The sequence below is a fragment of the Heptranchias perlo genome, chromosome 34 (genome assembly GCF_035084215.1).
Source record: "Heptranchias perlo isolate sHepPer1 chromosome 34, sHepPer1.hap1, whole genome shotgun sequence".
Classification (NCBI taxonomy): Eukaryota; Metazoa; Chordata; class Chondrichthyes; order Hexanchiformes; family Hexanchidae; genus Heptranchias; species Heptranchias perlo.
In genome coordinates this window covers 17359919-17383356 of record NC_090358.1, presented here as the reverse complement: position 1 = coordinate 17383356, position 23438 = coordinate 17359919, and the positions used below count along the sequence as shown (strand labels likewise).

The window sequence follows — 23438 nt, the reverse complement described above, 5'->3', positions numbered from 1 at the left end:
GCAGACTATGCTAAGTGACAGAATGGCAGACCACTCACAGGTCGTACCCGTACATGTGTACGCCAAGGCCTTATCTTCTAGCTTGGTATGTTTTTCGGCCTTGCCTGGCATAGTATTGCTATTCATTACACAGCTGCATAGAGATCCCCACGCCAGAATCCAACTTTATCAGGTCTCCTCCCTTGATGAACACAAAGCAGGCTTTACGCATAAAGAACTGATGATGCAGACAGGTGGCTGAAGAGAAGCTCATTGTGCCAATTCCAGCTAGCAAGCGGGCTACTAATTAACCCTTGCTTCACGTCACTGTTACTTTGCTATGGAGGTATTTTACTATTCTACTGGAAGCTTACCACGTAGGCATTCTCATCTGCATCAGACTGGGGAGAGAGGACTGACAGGTTGTGAAACAATAGAAAAGTTGCACAATGTAATAATTGGTCCTGTGGAACCCTATAAATCAATTGAGTACTCCCGTGGCTTTGTGTGAGACCCCCTGCAAATATGGATATGCCCAAGAGATGCTGCAGACATTGCTCCAGTATCTTGTGTAACTAGACTATCTTTCTTCTTTTCTATCTTTTATGAGATACTGAAATAAATGATAGACAGTCAGTGACATCTGAAGTGTGATACACAGGAAATGCATGCATACTCAAGAGTCTTCTGCGTATATCTATAATATCCACCTGGCCCAGACTTCCTGTACTTGCAGTTAATGCCTCTTTTTTGTCTATCTATAATTAAAAGTTCAACACATTCGTAGTATCACATCTCTCAAAGACTTTCTTTGATGTGTTACATCTGAAAAACGTACGTAGGCCAAAAGTTAGAACTGCTACATTATCCAGGCTGATCGTCTCAAGTATCCCATTTCGACTAAATAAGTACTAAGCAAAAACTAGTCCCATTTAGTAAACAGGCAAGAAAAGCAACAAACCAACAACCAAAATCACTGAAAAGCTACAAACCAACAAGCATCACAACTAACCAAAATTGCTCAACAGCACCTGTGTTTCTCTCCCCTGTCCCCCTCCAGTCCTTAGATTGCCATATTTTATTGAACCCCTCAGTCCTTACGCCCAAAAGTTCAATTTTTACAATAAATAAAAATGACAAAATTGGCATATGTTTGGAAGCTAGTTTCCCTTGTATAGCTGCACTCTTTTCCCCTCCCTCCTTTCTGGGGCTGGCATTGTGCTCTTTTCCCAGATCTTGGATTCTTCAACCAGTGGCAGAAAGTTCTAGCTCCCGTTGACAACCAGAATAATTATTTATACACAAACACACAGGCACATCTTTAATTATACATATGCCCCAGAGTGCAAGACTGGAATGACAACTGAGTGAGATGCATCATGGATATTGTAGAAGAGTGAAAACTACAATATCCAAAGTGCACTGTGACAATTTATATCAGATGACAGACGTACAATGATCCTTCCACTGGGCTGCGAGTCCCAGTTTTGAAGTTTGAGATGCACCATGGTAGTTGTAGTTTCCATCCATCTCCTGTGAAACTACAGTACCCAGAGATGGCACCAACCCAGCTGACATGACAACCAGGCAGAAACAAAACTTAAGTTACAGGGGGAAAAATTTTTTTTAAGCTTTCTTCAGCATTGTATTCAATTTAATCTGTTAAATAAAATCTGAGGTTTAGGTGTTGTCCTTTTTCTGTTGCTGAGGGGGACAGAGGCCTGCACAACAACAACTTGCATTTATATAGCGCCTTTAACATCGTAAAATGTCCCAAGGCACTAGAGCTGGCGGGGGTGTTTCAGGTGTTTTGGTGCTAAACTCAGACAATGCAGCTGAAAAATAGGTCAGATCGTGACGTTGGTTAATTGGAAACTTGGAGGATAAACTTCGCTGGTGCAGAACTGCGCCATCAGCTCTGCCAAGAATTACAAATCTACAGTGGGAAGGGTGGTAGGTAGAGAAAATAAACTTAGCAAATAACTAAGAGAAAAAGAGGCAAGAAAGGAAAGATGAAAAAAAACTGCTTAGATCTTCAAAGAAAGAAATACTTGCATTTAGATAGCGTCTATCACGACCTTAATGTTCCAAAAATCTTTACGGCTAATGAAATACTTTTGAAATGTAGTACTGTTGTAATGTAGGAAATGCGGCAGCCAATTTGCACACAGCAATGAAATAAAAGACCAGATCATCTGTTTTAATTATGTTGATTAAGGATGAATATTGGCCAGGACACTGGGGCATTCCACTGTATAGCTGCAAACCAACAAGCATCACAACTAACCAAAATTGCTCAACAGCACCTGTGTTTCTCTCCCCTGTCCCCCTCCAGTCCTTAGATTGCCATATTTTATTGAACCCCTCAGTCCTTACGCGCAAAAGTTCAATTTTTACAATAAATAAAAATGACAAAATTGGCATATGTTTGGAAGCTAGTTTCCCTTGTATAGCTGCACTCTTTTCCCCTCCCTCCTTTCTGGGGCTGGCATTGTGCTCTTTTCCCAGATCTTGGATTCTTCAACCAGTGGCAGAAAAGAGCACAATGAATATTGGCCAGGACACTGGGGCATTCCACTGCTCTTCAAATAGTGCTGTGGGATCTTTTACATCCAAAGAGGGCAGACAGGACCTCAGTTTAAAATCTTATCCAAAAGACAGCATCTCTGACAGTGCAGCACTCCCTCAGTACTGCATTGAAGTGTCAAGCTAGATTATGTGCTCAAGTCTCTGGGGTGGGGTATGAACCCATGACCTTGAGCAAATACTTCAAATCCACCACAGAAAGCAATGCAAAAAATGTTATAATCTAAATAAAATTTAAAATGTGATTTGCAGCTTAAAAGGAAGTTTTATAAAAACAATAGCCCCAATTTTAACCTCACCCACCAAACGGGAACAGGGCGGGTTCGATTCAGACACCCATTGCACCCTGCCTCATTTTCTGGCCCATCGAAGTCGATGGAGCACAAAAATCAGGTTGGGTGCAAAATGGGCATCTGACCCAAACCCATTCCCCCCCAGCCCAGTGAGGTTAAAAATCAAGGCAAACAATATTGTCTAGACATTTGTATCTTTCAGCATCAGTAGTCTAATATTTTCTACTGTTAGTCATGTGACATATTGCTTCAGTAAGTATTATGTTTGAGCGATAAGCAAACCGCTGCTACATTTATGTTGCTGCTACACAGTTAATTCACAGCAGTTGCACTCCAAGTCCTAAACTACCCTGTGAAAAGCAACAATGGAGACCTACCAGTAATTTAATACGTTCGTTTTGGTATGCAAAATTAACTGGGGAGCGTCTCATCAATTTTACTCCCAAAATAAACTGTCCAATCCAGGTTAGGTGCTAGAGACTGGAAAAGGACAGGAAAACGACTGAACGCACGACATGCCTAAACTGCACATGGTTAGGGGAGAGCTCGAGGAGCTCCTCTCCCAACATCGTGAACGTCCCACCGTAAAGCGGTCAAACCTGCACAGAGACTGGCAGATTTTGCAGTCCATCAAATTATCAGTCAGGTTCGAATTGCTCCTGAAAACACTGTTGCATTTATTCTGATCCCTGAATAATCCAGTTAGCTGATTGCTGATCTGATGTAAACTTGCACTCTATAAAAATCCTCCTATTTTGATCACTGATCATTTTAATTGCTTTTCAATACAGACTAGGAGAAAACAGAAGAGCAATTCTAAGTTACTCAGAATGCAACTCATATAACCAGTGTATGACAATCACGCAAAACTAATACAATTTTATGCAGATAACATAGAAAATGGGCCATATACAAAAGATAATAATGGTGACAAATGCCATATGTCTGTTGCTGGCCGCCATTGCTAGAGTACCAGTAGATTAGAATAAGGGAATCCCTCAAACTCGTGGCAATGAAACATTTTCAGCAATATTTGGGAGTAGAAATGGGTTCATGTCAAAGGAGTCTCAAAATAAATGCTAGAAACAAAATGGTTCAAATTTGATATTTTAGATTTATGAATATTTCCCAGCAACACCCAAGACAGGTCATGCAGAACAGCCCACAACCAATATTGCTCAACACAAGCACCAATATTCCCTTGGAGGACAGGTCTTTGGCAGCCCCAACTCATGGTTTATAGCAGGTCTAGTCAGCAAGTTATATTAAAATGAAACAAGGAATTAAAAAGTTGGGAGTAGTTCCAAAGGATTTTGATTCTCCCACTCAAGGTGTGTGTGGATAAAGTCAATGTGTATGAGAGTTCGAGGAGACAAATGCAGTATTCACACAAGTTGTGCAGGGAATGGGGGCTAAACACTGGAAAAGTTTACCCCAAAAAAATAGGGCTTCAGGAACAAATTAAACAAAAACTCATGTTGGAGGGGATTCCATTACATAGAATTTACAGCACAGAAACAGGACATTTGAGCCTCCTCCTTCCCCCCACCTTTTCATCTAACCCTATCAGCATATCCTTCTATCCCTTTCTCCCTCATGTGCTTAATCGAGCTTCCCCTTAAATGCATAAAAGCTATTCACCTCAACTACTTCTGTGGTTTCCCGTTGGTGCATTTGGGCCTTGGCTCATTATATGAACTACTCTCCTGACAGACCCATTTAAAACAGACATCCTGGACTGGGCATTGCTGGCATCAGTGCGCAGCCAATGCGTAGGAGAAGGGCAGCAGTTAGCGTGTCTGTCTTCTGCTCTCTTTACATTAGCGGTGCTGCTAATAGCAGCTCTGCTATAGTTGGCAATGTTATTGCTGCCAAGCCACAAAATACCATCTCGAGGGACTTCCCCTTTCTCTCTTCCCACCACCCCCCCCCCCTCTCCCCCAGCAACTGTGCTGCCAACAGAAAATGTAAATGACATTCCTTCCTCCAGCAACTCCTCCGCCCTCTGCGCGCCCACCCCGCTCCCAGTAACGCCACCCCTTCCCCAGCTGTCAGCAGGCCAACAATGATGCTTTTGTAAGAATCCACCCTGGCCAAAGACCAATGACCAGTAAACAACGATCATAACCTTAACTTTTAAACAAGTACAAACTTAAAGAATGGTCACTTGGCCAAGATATGAATTGGCCGCTTGAGTCTGCAGAATCGTATTCAGTGAGTAACTCACGAGGTACAGAAAATTAAAAAAGGGCCAAGAACACCACAAACTTCAATTAAATCCAAACAAATGAAGGTAAACTTGAAGCAAATGCAGTTTCTGCCTTCAGAACAAACCTGGAAAGTTGCATTGTGCAGCAGAGAATAAAAATGACCTCAATATTGTTTTGCTTCTAAATTCCTGAACATTCAGGGCTTCAAACAAATGGTACCAAACTAGTCACCTTAGCCATAACATTGACCCAAAATGTTGCCTGGGAAGGCCATCCCCCGATTCCCTTCTCCAAGAACGTTGTCACTATAAATAGTTTCAAATTTGTGCAATTTAAAGTGTGTTTAAAATGCCCCACTGCATTTTGTTCAAAAAACTACTTCACAGCAGCTTTCTGGCAGGCAGGTAACTCAAGTAAATCACAAATAGATGTAGAAAAACAGTAATTCATTGTGCCCAATATAGTCCAAATACATTAACCCATTCTGTGTCAGACTCAAACACACAGTTGTCAATTCCGTGCCATAAAGCTGCAAACCACTACTAGCAATTAAGGAGTTAATTCTGTGAAAACTCGAGCATCCAAGTACATGAAATAAAAAGCATGCGAAGGTGACAGCAACATTTCAAAACCTTGAAGCATTTTTTTTAAAAAAAGTAAACGCATCATAGAGTGGTTAACATTAACAGCATAAAACAAGAACCAGGAATTTGGGAGCATGAAAAACACCAGCCTTCAGCATGCAGTAGCCCTTCTTACAACATTCAAACCCATTCTTACCTGCAATAGTCCTACAGAATAAGATTTTGCTAAATTTAATAGTAACTCAGTTCAGCCTGTAGCAGCACTTTGAACAGCTCCACCTGCAAAGCACACAGCATTTTAGCTTACGTGTCAGTGTTTGCATTTGCTCAGGAACTTCCTGAAATGAAGGCGCGGCAGCTGCTTGTGTAGGGATGGAGGATTAAGGTGAGTGGCAGGTTTTAAGTTACTCTACCGTCCCTAAACACTATTACATGTTCCTGAGCTTCAAAAAGTACCGTTGGAGGCCGATATTTGGATTTAGTGAGCAAGAGAAATAAAGCTCTTTTCTGTGGATTTGCATTAAGTGTGTAAACAGCTTGGGGAATTCTTGAAACGCAATCCAATGCTCGTTTCAATTGCAAAGGGAGTTTGTGAAGGGAGTGGGGATAGAATTTTGGGCACCAGTCAAGAAAATTGGTCTCAATCCCAGCTGAAGGATGGTTTACTATTCCATTACAACATCTAGAGGCCAATAAAGTTGACATTGGGGTGCCTGGTGTGTAAAAGCCCCTCTGGCTCGTGCCACTCATATTCTTAGACACAGAGGCCTCTCGGGTGCTCAATATGGGCTCGAAGCTCAGCCTGCACTCAGTCCTTGCGCCAACTGTGTGAAAGGCTTATTAAGCCCCCATAAACTGGACAAGGTTCTTAAAAGGCCCCATAATTGATTCGACTTAGCGGGCTTCCCCATAATGCAACTGGAGCACCCAAGTGGTGCTCCAATTGTTAAGCACCCAGTTTGAACTGGTGCTTCACAAGGGTGGGGGAGCATTTTTACCGTACGTTAGTCTTCTTCCTTCTTTAGGGCCGCCCTTCATTATTCAATTTGGCCTTCAATCCTTTTTCTATTTCTAATTGTTCAAGTCCTTATCTGGCAAAGATAAAACAGCCATGTTCAGGCAGCCAGCAGCCCTTACACAGCTGCTGGTGCCCAAAATACTAGCCCCGCCCCCACTCCCAACATGTTACGAGCTACTCGCCAGAAAAATATCAAAGTAAGCAGACTTTGCATTATGGGGAAGATCAGTTTGTCCATGTGCAGATACACTTGACCTGCACCAATCCTGACGATGCTGTGTGGGGACCTCGCATCATAGTTTCAGCATCAAATACCTCCAGGTCATGGCCCGATGCAGAATAAATTTCTAATTGTGCCCTTGTAATCTACCTTAGCCTTTACTTCAAGAGGTGCAGCCCCTCCTGCACTAGCGTCAGCTTATTTCCTACTCTGGTCATCCTAATGGATTGTCAGTGAGGTTGGATAATTTGGTGCCGAATTGGAGGGGGGCCTTTCTGTACTGTGGGCCTGTACTTACCTGGAACTGGGTTACGGATGTCTAAACTTACTTCACAAAAGGACCCAGGTACCAGAGACATGAAATAATATGGGCTGTATTGAAACCCAGATCCCAGCAGTGACAGAACATTCTAACCCATCGCATCTTCAGGTACTTTGGAAATCATGAAACCCTGACAGACTCCTGGCACAGTTTCTGCAATGATCCAAATACTGGAATATTTACTTCCACTAAAAAAGTGAATGCTGAAAATCTTATATGTTAATAAAGTGGTTTATACTGATCAAGCACCTTGGATTTTTTTTTTTAATTTTGCTTTTGCAAATTTTTAACAAAGCAACCTTAAGATCTATTAACTTTGTGACCAGACCAAATTACTACAAGTCCTGTTTAATTATACAGCTGTTACATGATGAGGATGTTTGTAAACAATTTTACAACACCAAGTTATAGTCCAGCAATTTTATTTTAAATTCACAAGCTTTCGGAGATTTTCTCCTTCCTCAGGCAAATGTGCCTGAGGAAGGAGAAAATCTCCGAAAGCTTGTGAATTTAAAATAAAATTGCTGGACTATAACTTGGTGTTGTAAAATTGTTTACAATTGTCAACCCCAGTCCATCACCGGCATCTCCACATCATGATGAGGATGGGCAGGGGAAGGACATGCAAATAATGAGCAGGAGGTGAAGACAGTCAGATGGGGAGACTGAAGACACCATAGAAACAGGAGTAGGCCATTCAGCACCTCAAGCCATTCAATTAGATCATGGCTGATCTGTATCTCAACTCCATTTACCCACATTTGTTCCATCTCCCTTGATACTCTTATCTAACAATGATCTGAAGTCTTGAAAATTTCATTTGGGGAAGCGAATTCCAGATTGCCACTATCCTTTGTGTGAAAAAGTGCTTCCTGATCTCACTCCTAAAATAGCCTAGAGGGGATTTTGAAGACAGGAGGTGGCGGCAAGATGCAGTGGTGTGGGAAAAGAATTCCAGAGGGCAGGAGCATGACGGCTGAATGACTGACCTCTAGTAGTGGAGCAGAGCATTGTAGCAAACAAACTCCTCCAGGGTCAGAGGAAGCTGGGGCCTACAGATAAAGATGATTTAAACTGGATGGGGCAAGGTCGTGGAGGAATTAAGATTTAGCGAGGCACAAGAAGCCAGTGGCCCAAAGCCAGTGGCACTCGGCCAGGGGCCGCAGGCTTCCACCGCACTAAATTTATGAATTAGCTGAACTTTTGGAAGAGAGGGGTCGGAACAGTAGCAAGGAAACCAGAAACCATTTGAGAAATTGTTTCCAGAGATAATAATGACAATAACCCAGCTTCCTATTTGCTTTGCTTATTGCTGCCCCACAGTCTCCAGATGTCAACTAACAACCTTAAATTCTTCAGTTCTACCCCACCTATAGAATGCAGATGCCTATTTTTAGTTCCAATATATGTGGGAACATGCATTTATCCATATTGAATTGCATTTGCCACTGATCAGTCCACATGTAACTCTGCCGATCTCTTAGGAGTCCACAGCAACCCACGCTTGGTGTCAACTGAATTTAACTACCATATGTAGAAACCAACTGATCACTTGCACACACTATGAAATGAAGAGGTCCAATCACACACCTGAGGCCTTTCCTACTGCAACTCAGATATGGGATCACTGGTCCCATTTTAACATAGGCAAAAGCTAAGCCCACTGGAATACGAACAAGTGTCTCCCTTTAAAAGGGAAGCGGGGAACACCACTTTCAAATTGTTCCTCTTTAAACTGATTTTTAAACCAAAATTGAAAAATTCAGGGGCAATAGCAGGAACTTTTGTTGATACAAGAGGGTGTAGGTTAAGGAGATCAGAGAAGGCAGTTTGCAATGAGAAGGAATGTTAGCCCTTATCCTCCACAAATGAGCCTAGAGTAATGTCAAAAACAGAAATTTCTTGGGAACACAGCCAATAAGAAAGGAGAGAGAAAAACCAGGAAATTATAGAATTGTTGGTCTAACATCTGTTGTGGGGAAGCTATTGGAATCTATAATTAAGGACAGTGTGACTGAGCACTTAAGAGAAATTTGAGCTGATTGCAGAGAGTCAACATGGATTTGCAAAGGGTAGGTCATGTCTAAAGAAACTAATTGAATTTTTTGAGGAAGTAACTAAAGTAGTAGACAGGGGGATGTCTATGGAAGTAGTTTGTGTGGACTTCCAGAAGGCATTCGATAAGGTACCACATAAGAGACTGTTAGTTAAAATTAAAGCTGATGGAATTGAAGGCAAATTATTGCCCTGGTTAGGCGGTTGAAGACAGTAGGAATAATGGGTATGTATTCAAATTGGAAGGAAATGACTAGTGGTGTCCCACAAGGGCCTGTGCTGGGGCCTCAACTATTCACTATATTCATTAATGACAGATAACATGAGAACCATATATCCAAGTTTGCCGATACACAAAGATTGGTGGCATAGTAAGTGGTGTAGATGGGAGCATAAAATTACAAAGCGACATGGAATTACAGAGAATGTACAGCACAGTAACAGGCCATTTGGCCCAGTGGGTCCATGCTGGTGTTTATGCTCCACACGAGCCTCCTCCCATCCATCTTCATCTAACCCTATCAACATATCCTTCTATTCCTTTCTCCCTCATGTACTTACCTAGATTCCCCTTAAATGCATCCACACTAGTCACCTCAAATACTTTGTGGTAGTGAGTTCCACATTCTAACTGCTCTCTGGATAAAGAAGTTTCTCCTGAATTTCCTATTGGATTTATTAGTGACCATCTTATATTTATGGTCCCTAGGTCTCTCCCACAAGTGGAAACATTTTCTATATGCCTACCCTATCAAACCCTTTCATAATCTTAAAGGCCTCTATCAGGTCACCCCTCAGTCTGGCCCAGCCTGTTCAATCTTTCCTGATGGGTATAACCCCTCAGTTCTGGTATCATTCTCGTAAATCTTTTTTGTACCTTCTCTCTGATAGATTAAGTGAGTGGGCAAAACTGTGGCATTTGGATTTCAAAACAGTTAAGTGTGAAATCATCCATTTTGGACCAAAAAAAGGATAGATCAGAGTATTTTTTTAAATGGTGAAAAGCTAGGTGGTTATGGGGTGATTTGATTGAGGTTTTTAGGATTTTGAAAGGAACCAATAGGGTAGATAGAAAGAAACCTTTTCCCCTGGTGGGGGAGTCTAGGACAAGGGGACATAACCTTAAAATCAGAGCAGCGCCATTCAGGAGAGAAATTAGAAAACACTTCTTCACGCAAAGGATGGAACACTCTCCCACAAAAAGTAAATGCTAGCTTAATGAATCATTTTAAATCCAAGATTGATAGATTTTTGCTCGCCAAGAGTATAAAGGGATATGGAGCCAAGGTGGTTGGATGGCGTTAGGATACAGATCAGCCATGATCTCATTGAATGGCAGAACAGGCTCAAGGGGCTGAATGGCAGAACAGGCTCAAGGGGCTGAATGGCAGAACAGGCTCAAGGGGCTGAATGGCAGAACAGGCTCAAGGGGCTGAATGGCAGAACAGGCTCAAGGGGCTGAATGGCAGAACAGGCTCAAGGGGCTGAATGGCAGAACAGGCTCAAGGGGCTGAATGGCAGAACAGGCTCAAGGGGCTGAATGGCAGAACAGGCTCAAGGGGCTGAATGGCAGAACAGGCTCAAGGGGCTGAATGGCCTACTCCTGTTCCTAATATTTCATTAAAAATTTTTCCTCACATGTAGAAAGTGAGAGGGATGCTGAGAAATGTAATCTTTCTTCACAAAGTTGACTCAGAGAACTAGTTTGATGCATCACTGGTGTTTGAGAAATGAGACTATGTACACACCAAATGCCCAGAGGACTGTATATGTGCTGGTGTCTCTCTACATAAAAATACTTGAGCATTGCAAGGCAGGAAGGTTTTGTACGCCAAATACTCATTCCTAATTTTCACAAGGACTGCAGAATATGGATTGGGGGAAGAGTACTCCATAGAGCATATGCAACAATTTGGATACTTAACCATCCTACTGAATTGTAGACAAAAGATCACTGAAGCATTTGCTGGAACATAATGGGTGGTAAAACGTCTCCAGGCTCTTGCAAAGTTATGGTAGCATTATCCAATACTCATTTGCTTTCAACGGAGATCCTTGCTACTGAAGCAGATCTGGACATACTAGGGAACCTACACTTATTGCTCCAAAGACTGGATTTAATACATTCACTGGACAGAGATTGCTACAAAGACACACAGCAGAGTTTGGAGAAAGTGCTGGGAGTGCATTACAAGTGAAGTATTAGGTAGTCATCGCTAATAAGCTGCAGTCACAGTGCAGGAAGCAGTTTCACACTGGTAACTACATTTAGAGTGGTGCAAGGCAGTAAGTTATACCAGGCAAGTGTTTTGTTTTTAAGAATGCTCCAGAGGGAGCAAAGTACCATCATTTTAAAAGCAAATTGATTCCCTTGGGGATTCGATTAATTTTGCTTTGGGCCGTCTTGGGGCCTTTTGAAGGTTCCTGCACCAGCTCGAAGTCAGCTCCCTAGGCAACGCAGGTTCTGCTAAGCCTATTGGAACAGTTGCTGGCCAGATTTCCCAAGGTATCCTGGGAACACCCCCCCCCCACTAGTATTTTCAACTGAAAATACTCAGAACACTGAAGAGCAAGATAAGAAAATCTTTATCAAGAACAAAACATTTTATAAAAATGTAAATACACATTTCACTCTTCAATACATTCAAGGCCAATTACAATGTAGTTTTCAGATATTACACAATCTTCCATAATATTAAACTTTTAGATGGAAGCAGTTGCTACATGAAGCCAGTAAAAAAAATGTGACCTTGCATTGAGTAATATGTATGGAAAGGATAAACGCACCACTGTTAGCTGTGAGGCTGCTTCTATATGAACAGGAGTAAGCCATTCAGCCCCTCGGATCCGTTCTGCCATTCAATTAGATCATGGCTGATCTGTATCTTAACTCTATCCACCCGCCTTGGTTCCGTAACTGTTAATACCCTTGCTTAACAAAAGTCTTCACTACCTAATTATTTATGTTCAATTCAGTGCCCGTACCAAAATAAAAAATGTATTTTTGATGAGTTAAAATTAAGCATTTCTTTAGCATTCAATTATATTGTGCAAGATAGATCTATGATGGTGCAGAGCCAGTTTAAAACAACATCCATTTTTCTTCTTTTTATACTGTAGGAAATCATGAAGCTCGACCACTGGATTTGGAGACAGGCAGGAAAAAGACGACACTCAAATAAACATCTTAAAAGCCTGATTGTAGGTCAGACATTCTAGATAACTTTGCAGTGACGTCGTTCGCTGAGTGGAAAAATTTCAGGAAAAAAAAAATCTAATAAAAATATTATTCCTAATACTGGAGACCATAATCTTATCAATATGCAATCGCAGCTTTTAAAAATGAACTGTTTGAAAAAAGTGAATTGCTTTGTGTAGCTTTTTGAAAAAAAACACGGAGGTGGTGTGGAACAGATCTATTCCCAGCCCTGACGCAACTGCCAATACTGAGTCAGAATCTAGCATAAAGGGTGCAAATTAATTCACCCATGGGGAAAACAGGTCATCGTGGCTTGCTATCTCCACCAGATGATGAGAGCTGAAAGTTAGGAACTTAAAGGGGAAAAAGGAAGAATCCGAGCCCTATCACTATACCATTGCACTAACATGACAGGCTGCAAATTTAAAGCAGCTTTTTATCAACAATTGAGAGAGGCTGGATGCTACAGGTTCCTTTTACATCTGCTCGAATGCTGAAAAAAATTCTTAAGTGACATAAAGCAGTAACTCTTTGCATCAGAGCACGAGCAATGTACAGCATGAAGGCAACCACTTGGTTTAAGCAAAGTTACGTGGCAATATCACAATTCAGGATACATATTATTCCTAGATTCAGGTGGCTTCATTCATGTGGTTTACAGCACTTGAATTCAATGACCGAAGTGTTAATTCACTCACTGCTGCACATTATAAATGAATTGGCTTTTTAATCTCAAAAATCTATTTTACTTAATTAGATCAGTGATCAGCGAACCATTTGATTCCCAGCCTACCTTCACTCAAAGCAAAAGCTGCCTCATTCACCAATTCTGAATCAGTGGATGAAAGTTGTTAAAGTCTTCATTAAACTTCAAAATACTCAACAAAACCAGTTGTAATATTGATCTCATATTAAAAATTGCACAGCTGCTCATACCTCAATATGATGAGAAAAATGCAGCCCAGCTTTCAAACCTTCTGTGTGCAAATCCACAATGAAGCAAACTCCAGCGTTCTCCCTTGGTCATAAAATGTCTGTTTCATCCAGAATGCTGGGGTGGAGGGAAAGGGGAGAGAAAGCTTTAAAGAAAATCAGAAGTCCTCTGGCCACCTATCTGGGGTCTTGCCCAATGCACAGAAAATGCTGAAATTATAACCAGAAAAAAAGAGACAAACTTACAAAGCAAGTCCAATAAACATGAGGCACCGTCACCAACTACAAAGACTGCCGCCTTCCCTAACAGGCATCAGCTGCTCATCATGTGGTCCTGCAGACTGATCAGGGCCCTTTTCCTTCAGCACAGACAAACTATCCAACGAAACATTAAAACCATGTCTCCTGTATATTAACCAAATAATTGCATTTTTTTTTAATAGGATTGTTAACTCTGTATGTTCCATTTGGAATTTCCTAAATAGAGAGCAAAATCATTTTTAAATGCATACTTTTAAATAAAAAAAGTAATGAAGTTTTAAGTTTTCCAACCAGAAAGGAGTAGAGGCCAGTCCCAAATCTAACCAATCTCTTGAACCTGCCTTCCTTAGTCATGTAGTCAGCTCCTTAACTGGGCTGCTAGATGGAACATTGTACTAGAGCAATCTTTGGGAAGGGGATGAGGGAAATGAAGTAGAAAGGTTTAGTTTCAAAATATTTTGAAGCTTCCATACTGAGAAAACCACATATTAAAAAAATATTCACCATTTAAAAAAGTCCAGGTCCCACTGGTATTTGTGGACCAAAAGATTCATTTGCCCACACCAAACATCCCAGGGACTAAAATGTAGGAGACATTTCCTCAACTTTTAGGTTTTAAAAAGTTATATATATATATATATCTATCTATATATAAATAAAATGAAAGTTTTGTGTCTACCGCACATCACACCTGCAAACATCACACTTGTATCTAATTGGTTCAAATATCATTCATAAACAGCAATAAATCACGAAAAGAGGTAGTGAACCTACAAATCAACAGTTAGCTAGCAGTACCAAAAGTACCAAGAAGGTATGAAACACTCAGTAAAGTCAGTAAAGAACTAGCAAAAAAAAAGTAACCACTGAACATACTCGGAAATTCCTTTCTGCTGCCATCCTATTTGCTCAGTAACTCAAAGACCTAATATTAAGTACAAGGCTTCTAACATAAAACATGATTTGATTTTTAAATTTTTTTTATATAACTTACACATTTCAGTTGCCTTTAGTGTTTTGAAATCTCTCCAAATGTTCCTTTTTGGAGGCCTGCCCTTCTTTCAAGTGCCTGGTTCTTGAATTCATACGGCTTTCCTGGATGAAGAGTCTCAACCAGGTAGCTGACTGATTGAGGCCAGGATTTTTATTCTGAGCTGGGGTGGGGGTGGGGGTTGGAATCACGGACGGGAAACCTGGAAATACGGGTTTCCCGGACATCCTTAAGATTTTGACATAAGGACGTCTTTTATTCTTGTCGGTTTGCTGTCAGACAGGCTGGCCTCAGTCAGACCGGAGCAGTTGTAAACAATTTTACAACACCAAGTTATAGTCCAACAAATTTATTTTAAATTCCACAAGCTTTCGGAGGCTTCCTACTTCCTCAGGTGAACGGTGTGGAAATGAAAAGACCGGAGCAGAGCAAGGAAGAGGACGTGAAAAGGTAAGTCTTCGATTGTATGGATGGGGGGGTGGGGTGAAAGAGGAGGTCAGACAGGAAAAACAAAATGCAATTATATCAATGGTTTATAAAATATCTAATAGTGCAAAAATGTTATAGGTTAGAGAACCAGCTTGGCTCAGTGGATAGCACGGTCACGGTCAAAGGTTATGGTTCAAGCCCCACTTCAGTACATAGTCTAGGCTGACACTTCAATGCAGTCACAAGGGAGTTCTGCATTACTATGGGTGACATCTGTTGGATGAGATGTTAAACCAAGGCCCTGCCTGCCGGTTCAGGTGGATGTAAAGGATCCCATGGCACTCTTAATTCTCCACTTTCCTTGCCAACATTTGATCTTCCCTCAACCACTAAAAAACAACCATTAACTGCATCATTTCTCTCATTTGCTGTTTATGGGACTTTGCTGCGCACAAATTGGCTGCTGCTCTTGTCCACATAAATGGTTGCACTTCAAAATTAATTTGTTGATTGTGAAGCAATTTGGGATGTCCCAAGGACACAAAGCACTTCTCTTTCTTTAATGCAAATTCTCTTTCTTTAATTCTGCTAGTGTCTGGCACAGAAACACTTTCACCCTCTGGACTTTGCTGCTCCCAATTGCCAGATAATAAAACTGACCCTAACCTAATGTGACACTTCACCCGACTACTCTGCTCCCTGGACCCGTGCTCCATTCCCCACCTGACTCCTCTACTCGCTGGCCAGCATGCTGGATTAGCTGTGAGAAAATGCCATAAAAATGAGATCTACTGATGTGGAAAATGTAGGCATAATATTATGCTGTTCAGGTTTGTTATACTGCACTAAACCAACCAACACGGTGACCAGTAAATCTCCAGATCCGATGGTACTGTAATTCTAATATCACTTTTTATTCCTTATCCACGGATAAACTATAATGGTGACTACCAAAAATAGTAATTAAGGCCTAATTATGATGTAGCACAATGATTAACTGGCCAATCAGCAAGTTATTTTTAAATACATAAAACTACTAAATCCACCAGCATTTTAGTACTGCTGTGTGTGTCTGAAATCCTAACCCCAACCCAAAGGAAAATCCAATCCAAAATTTGATAAGAGTTGGAATTGAAGTTTCCTCTTCAGAAGGCAATCTGCCTCAAAATGAAAAGTTAGGAGACATTCACCCAAAAAAAGTCAACCCCCGATACATGGCATTATTGTATCGCGCATGGTGTGCAGACAATGGTCTATCAGCCTCTGCTGACCTTCCATACAAGGTAGAACTGGTACAATTTAATTTTAAACAACTTTCAGCCATAAAGTGGCAAAGGTGTGGATGTTTGTTCAAAGATAAGCACAGTTGTAGGAGCTGGTTACACCTTCAGTTACATGATCTTATATTTAATCAAACTTTTGTGAAGTAACAGACAGGGTAAACGTCACAAATGTTGAAAATACATCCAAGTCACTATAGTATGAGAACCTACATTTTCCATCATCTTACTTCATTTTATCCTCTCCTTTGTAGGCTATTCTTGTACCATGCACTATTTGCTGCTCAATAAACTTGGATACATTACACTCGGTCCCTTTATCTAAGTTATTAATATAGATTATAAACAACTGAGGCCCAGCACTGATCCTTGCGGCACTCCACTAGTTACAGCCTGCCAACCTGAAAATGTCCCATTTATTCCTACTCTCTGTTTTCTGTCCATTAACCAATCCTCTATCCATGCTAATATATTACCTCCAACCCCATGAGCCTTCAGATGATGACATCAGCATGTTTATATGTTCTTAAAAGGTTTCATCAAGTATAACAACTGAAAACGGAACAGGGCAGAGCTTCATTGGAGAACAGCCAATTAACCAGTCTTGGTTTTCTAATTCTGGGGTGGTAATAAATCATAACCCTTGGCTGACAGGGACTGCACCAACTCCTCTCCCAATCTAAACTCCGATCTCAGCACCGTAAGAAAGAAACTAAAGTCCATTCGCCAACTATTTTTTTAAAAAACTCATTTTGAAAAGGCTCTTTCAGTCCATTTGATCTCATCCGTGTAGAATATCAACCCCCAGCAACTTCCTCTTCCCTTTCCCCTTCCAGCTAGCACCATGCACCTGAGGAGGCAGGTTGAACTTTGATTTAACATCTCATCCAAAGGATGGCACTTCAGTATTTCATGGAGCACACTAACCACCTGAATACTGCAGTTGATGAGTAAAGATTGTTTTCAAATCCTCGAACACAACCTCCTGACGTGGAGACGAGTGGGCTACCGATGACTCAGCACTACTTCCTTTTGATCTGAAGCAGCTGCTATCAAAACCGGACAGTCAGCAGATCATCAGCAAACCAAGACAAGACTCCAGTGTTTGCCTTCAGCTTAGAATCAGGGAAACTTTGACTCAAGTGGGATCTTTGCTGCTGCTTAAAATTGGAAGTACAAGACGTTTCAGGTAGTTTTCTAATTAGCAGATACACATGCAGGAGTTTGCCTCGACCACAGGAAAGTTGCACGATATAAATCAAAAAAACTCAGCCAATTTCTCTTCCTTCACAGCTGAAAGCAAAGCAGTAAATGTAACTGGGCAAAGTCTGCCCATATCATACAGCAGTACACAACCCAACTTAAAATTGAACAAACCCACCAACCAAATACTACTTGGAAAAGTAGGAAATGTATTTACTTACACTCAATTGAACTCAAATTAATATTGTGAAACCAATGTGTCTCAATTTGGCAATCCAGAATTGCTGATACTGTAATCTTAACATAAAACAATAGCCAGTATTTATGAGTGGGACAGTGCCCCCATATCTCTGCATAGACAAACTGAAAAGATGGTAGCGTTCATGTTCACTTTCCAGCTGGCCCCATTTCCTGGGCAGTATGCAGTAGGGCTGGAAACAGAGTGGACAGAGATTAGAAAACAAAAGAGGATTCCCCCAAACCAAGCCGAAATTTCCTCAAAAAAAGCACATTGAAGATGGACATAAATCAAACAAGCAGGTCTCAGACTGGCACTGAATCAATACCTCAGCTTCAATCCTACATGCAGTGACTTACTGCCAGCTCTCAGGACAGACAGCAGCACTGGGAGCCCCACCTTACTGCCATTCCATTATCCCTAAGGCCTAAACACATCTGCAACCAAGAACGAATCGCAAAATTACATTTTTTTTTAAATGGCTGGTCATATTACACACCAGAAACCTACAAGTTTCAAACCACTTGTGAAGTTGACATTAACACAATTAAAATAACAAATTCTTCACAGCATAATTGGACAAGTGCTTCCGTTGACCTGTCTGAGATAGCCATTAGTGACGCACACACAGTGTTGCTGGCTTGAAAAAAAATCACTTTTGCATCAGAGGTAAAAACATTTGTCCAAAACCAATCTTGTTAAAATTTATATTTTAAATCCATTTGCAGACTTATTCACCTAAAACAACTCATTCTTTACGACACTTCCTCTTCCCTGCCGCGACACTTGTACAAAACTCACCACTTTAAAAGACCTTGCATTTATATAGCACCTTTCATGACCTCAGGATGTCCCAGAATGCTTTGCAGCCAATTAAATATTTTTTTGAAGTGTAGTCACTGTTGTAATGTAGGAAACGCAGCAGCCAATTTGCACACAGCAAAGTCCCACAAACAGCAATGAGGTAAATGACCAGATAATGTTTTTTTTTTTAAAAAGTGATGTTGGTTTAGGGATAAATATTGGACAGGACACCTGGACAACTCCTCTACTCTTCTTCGAATAGTGCCATGGGATCTTTTACGTCCACTCGAGAGTGTGTAGACAGGGCCTCGGTTTAACATCTCATCCAAAAGATGGTACCTCCAACTGTGGAGCACTTCCTCACTACTGGACTGGAACGTCAACCTAGATTTTTTGTTCAAATTTCTTGAACTCCAACTCAGCAGCGAGAGTACTACCCACTGAGCCACGGCTGACATCTTACTTTCTCAGCTTTCACAGAGATACTTCAGTCGTATAATGCTATAACACAAATTAAGATTTGAAATATTATTTTAAATCTAGGTACAAAACAAAGTAACATTTAAATCAAACTTTGAGATTTGAGTTTCTATTTCTTCATATCAGGTTCACGTGTTCCTACATTCATGTTCAACGTGTTGCTGCACTCAAAAACACCATGGGATAATGTGGGAGTTGAGCGCAAAGGTCTCTCCTGCTTCAGTGCTGAGCTGGCTAATGAACTGAAAAACATTTATTCTCTGCCTCCCACGAGACAATCTTTTAATAGAGTACACAAGTGGAGGCTGAATTCAAGATTATAAAAGGATTTCAAGAACAATTAAAAGAATCACAAAATAGCAATGGATGAGGAAAATCATTCAGACCCTCCAAGATCATCCATCCAGAAAGAACCTACAATCGCATCACAGCATGTGGATGATTTTAAGGTTTTTGTTTCCACGCTACCTAGGAAGTCCACTCCCTTAGTTATTACTCTTTGTGCAAAGAGCTTCTTGGCATCAGTCCTAAATTTGTCTTTTGCCATTTTCATTTTGATGATTAAGGAATTGATTTGTTAGTCAGCAAAAAAAAACACGGAACTAGTTCTGGTCATTTCAGAAAAAAGCAAATCTATAAAAAGATAGATATTAAAAATCTGGGGGTAATGTTTCAGTTTTGGGCACAATCAGGAATCTGCGCCCAAAATTGCACTGGTTAGGTTACAGTTCAAGTTTCCGCTAAACTGCATTTCCATAATCACAAAATGTAAAATCTTCAATGAACCAGTGCAATTGGGCAGTGTAATAGAACGTAATCATTTATTCTTCTTTGATGTATTTAAGAGTGGTAACCTGGTGCTGTTTTATTTATACAGCTGAAAATGAGTTTATCACAAAAAGCAAGCATTTTAATGAGTGTCCAGTCCTCCACCTGTGAGTAACCTGATTTTAAAATCACTGAAAATTACTCAACAAAACTATCCTGAAGCATTTACTAGTTTCATTGGTGTACACTAGTCAGCTTCTTAGTAAAATTTAATATTTTTTGTTACGTAAATATTTTAAAAACGTGCCCACTAGTGACTGTGCGCCTAAGGCGGCGGCTCACCACCACCTTCTCAAGGGCAATTAGGGATGGGCAATAAATGCTGGCCTCGCCAGCGACGCCCACATCCCGTGAAAGAATAAATAAAAAAAAAGAAAATGAGCACAATCTGAAGAGACTTCCCTAACCAGTGCAATCGGCGGAAACTCGCAATGTCGACCTGGGGGTGTGGCCAGTTTGGTGGGCAGGCCTGATCCGGGCGGATTGAATCTTATATCAGCGCAAGATCGTGGAAAACCCAGAAGTGATTTTCGGCGTAACTCACTTACATTTAAAATTCACCGACCTTTTGCGCTGGTTCGGCTGATTCTGCCCGGATTACACTGATATTACTAGTGTAAACAAGCGGAAACTCTACCCGCTGGTGTATGGGACACAGCTCCTGTAACACTTTTTATGTCAGTGTTACCATGGAAACTGCCCATGTAAACAGTTATAAGATTCAGCAAGTAAACATTTAATAACGGGCAAGTCGTACATAAACATTTCATCGTCAGTTTGTTCGTGAACTAATTGAATCACTCAATTAGTGAGCATGTCCAGTTTGCAGAATTTTCCAGCATGCATTCTGGAAGATAGAAGAGATTGTGTTTTGTTTGGGAGTCTTTTGGGACAAGCAGATATTTCATTCTCAAAGCTTATTTCAGGCAAGTGAATATATAAGTTATTAATTTATAAGCCGATATTAATTTTCAATTTCTATGAACTTCTTAGACAATACCTGCGATCAAGATTGTTTTTGCTACAAGAAAAAAGTGTTGAAAATGTATTTCAAGTCACATTCCTCTGTTTTTGCAGCAAATTTAGTTGCGAAAAAACCTCTCCTGAACCATTTTTTTTTAAGTTCAAGGATTTTTTTTTAAAAAAACATTAAAACTGTGGATGGTGAACTTGAGGTAATTTGAAACAACTGTACGGGTAAACCGAATAATCATTTTGTCGACTATTTAGGAATTATGTTTTGAAGGGATATATATTTCACACAGGTATAAACTGAGTTAGTTCAAAATCAAGACAACCACCAACATTAGTTTGAAAAAAAATCTTTGATTGGCTAGTTTTCTGGTGTTTGCTACTTGGCGATTTGTCACTCTCTTCTAGCGGTTTAAATTACCCAATCACCACTTTCAAACAATGGCTCAAAAAGATTTAAGCAATCAGAATTTGTGTGACAATCACTTGAGCAGTGAGGCCCTAAAGAAATACACTACACACAAAACATGGAACAGCGCCCTCTCCCAGTAACCGACTCCAATTTCATCACCAGTTATCCTGCAGTGATTACACAAGATTAATCCCTCAGTGAGGGAGTCGTCATAGAACAGAACAAAGCCTGTTGACCATTACTGTCAGTTCACACACCTGCCGTCTTCCAGACTAATACAGGGTTACAACTGTTCACACAGTTACAGCAGTTGTACAATAACCAAATGTAGCCACTTTCAGCCAAATAATTATGCCCACCTCTGGGTTCAGATTGCAAACCATTGAAGCTTTAATATGAACCACTCAACTGAGATCTTAAGTCACTGCCATGCACGTTGTCTGGTGTACGAGTGTTCAACATGGCATCGAGAAAATAAGAGATCTCCAGGATCAGTGGAAAGCAAAATGTGTAACCATAGGTATCTTTGCCTTAAATAAGAGTCTGTGGGCAGACTGATTTTTCAAAATAAAAATGTAATTTTGAAGGAAAGAAACATTTATTCCAGTTCAGCTCCCTCAAAGATAGGAATGTAATCCTTTATTGGAGTACTCACTCAAATTCATTTCTGTCCAGGATCCTGACTGGTAATGGGCTGCATGCAAAAGCTACGTTCTGGAAACCAGCTGTGAAGTAGTTGATTAGTTTTTCAAGCCGGCAGTCAGTAAAATAGTTTCAAATCCCACCTTCATGGCTGCCCCCAAACGCCTTTCTTCCTCTGGGGACACGGACATGGATATAGGAGGTTGGGGTGGAGGAGCAACATAGTGATTGGAGTGAGTGAGAGAGACACAAAGACACTTTCTAGTAAAGATCATGGGACAGGAATCAGGAAAATTTTCCCCCTCCCTAGGTCAGCAGTAAGGATCGGAGTGGGGGATGGGAGGATCGGAGTTGGGCGTCAGTGATCGTTGGGGGTGGGTGGTCTGTTCTCGGTGCAGGTAGGCTTGTTGGGCCTGAAGGAAGCACTCCTGCTCCTCCAGGCCCACAAGCTGTGCCTTCTAGGCACCTACCTGTTAGTTTCGGGCCTTCTCGCCTCCTTTCAGAAGGCCCGGAAATCCCAGCACCCCCGGGGTTGAAATCGGGAAGTCCAGAAAAATGGAGACCTGAAGCGTCCTTGAAAGGTTTTAAGGCTTCACCTGCCTCCTGGGAGCAGGTTGGTTGCCCGCCCCGGTGAAAACTGGAAATGGGCGGTTTGGAGGCGGGTCTGAAATAGTGGCAATTTTCAATGCCCCCCCCGCCCATTTTTCACTGTTAAAATTGAGCCCTTGATATCCGTTAACATGGGACATTGTGTAATCTGCTAAATAAAGCAAGTCGTCCAAAAATGCCAGGGAAGGAAGTCTGATTGCAGTAGTCTCCACCTCTGATGAGAGAAACTGGACAGGTGGTCATCTCCCATAACAGGGAACTGTACAGACTGATGCAAATATAAATTAACCCTTCATACAATCCCCAGTTTAAGGCAAATCAGTCTTTTCAAAACAACAACAAGAACTTGCATTTATATAGCACCTTTAACACAGTAAAAAATCCCATGGCACGTCACAGGAGCATTATCAAACAAAATTTGACACAGATCCACATAAGGAGATATTAGGACAGGAAAGAGGTAAGTTTTAAGGAGCATCTTAAAGGAGAGAGAGGCGGTGAGGTTTAGGGAGGTAATTCCAGAGCTTTAGCCTAGGCAGCTGAAGGCACAGCCGCCAACGGTGGAGAAATTAAAATTGGGGATGCGCAAGAGGCAAGAATTGGAGGAGCGCAGAGATCTCTGAGGGTTGTAGGGCAGGAGGACTGGAGGAGGTTACAGAGATGGGGAGAGGCAAGACCATGGAGAGATTTGAAAACAAGGATGAGAATTTTAAAAATCGAGGCGTTCCCAGACTGCCAAAATCAGAGCGTGGGCTGTAAAAACAAGGGTTTCACAAGGTTTTCTAATTTGGTTAGATGAAATTGTCTTTTAGATGCAAATAATTATCCTCAGGCAAAGGATTTATGTTGATTTTTTGTCCAGGTAATTGTCACAATAAGATTTCCTAAAT

General features: G+C 41.1%; 1 protein-coding gene across 4 annotated transcripts in view; it reads right to left on the bottom strand.

Moving 5' to 3' along the window:
* Positions 1-23438, bottom strand: part of rab27a (RAB27A, member RAS oncogene family) — a 96470-nt gene that overhangs the window by 39508 nt on the left and 33524 nt on the right. For 2 of the 4 annotated variants that reach the window (XM_067971537.1, XM_067971538.1), the window contains exon 3: positions 13403-13517. The exons of the other annotated variants lie outside the window; for them this stretch is intronic. The gene's annotated coding sequence lies outside the window, so the exon portion shown is untranslated. The remainder of the gene's footprint in view (positions 1-13402; positions 13518-23438) is intronic. 4 annotated transcript variants of the gene reach the window in all.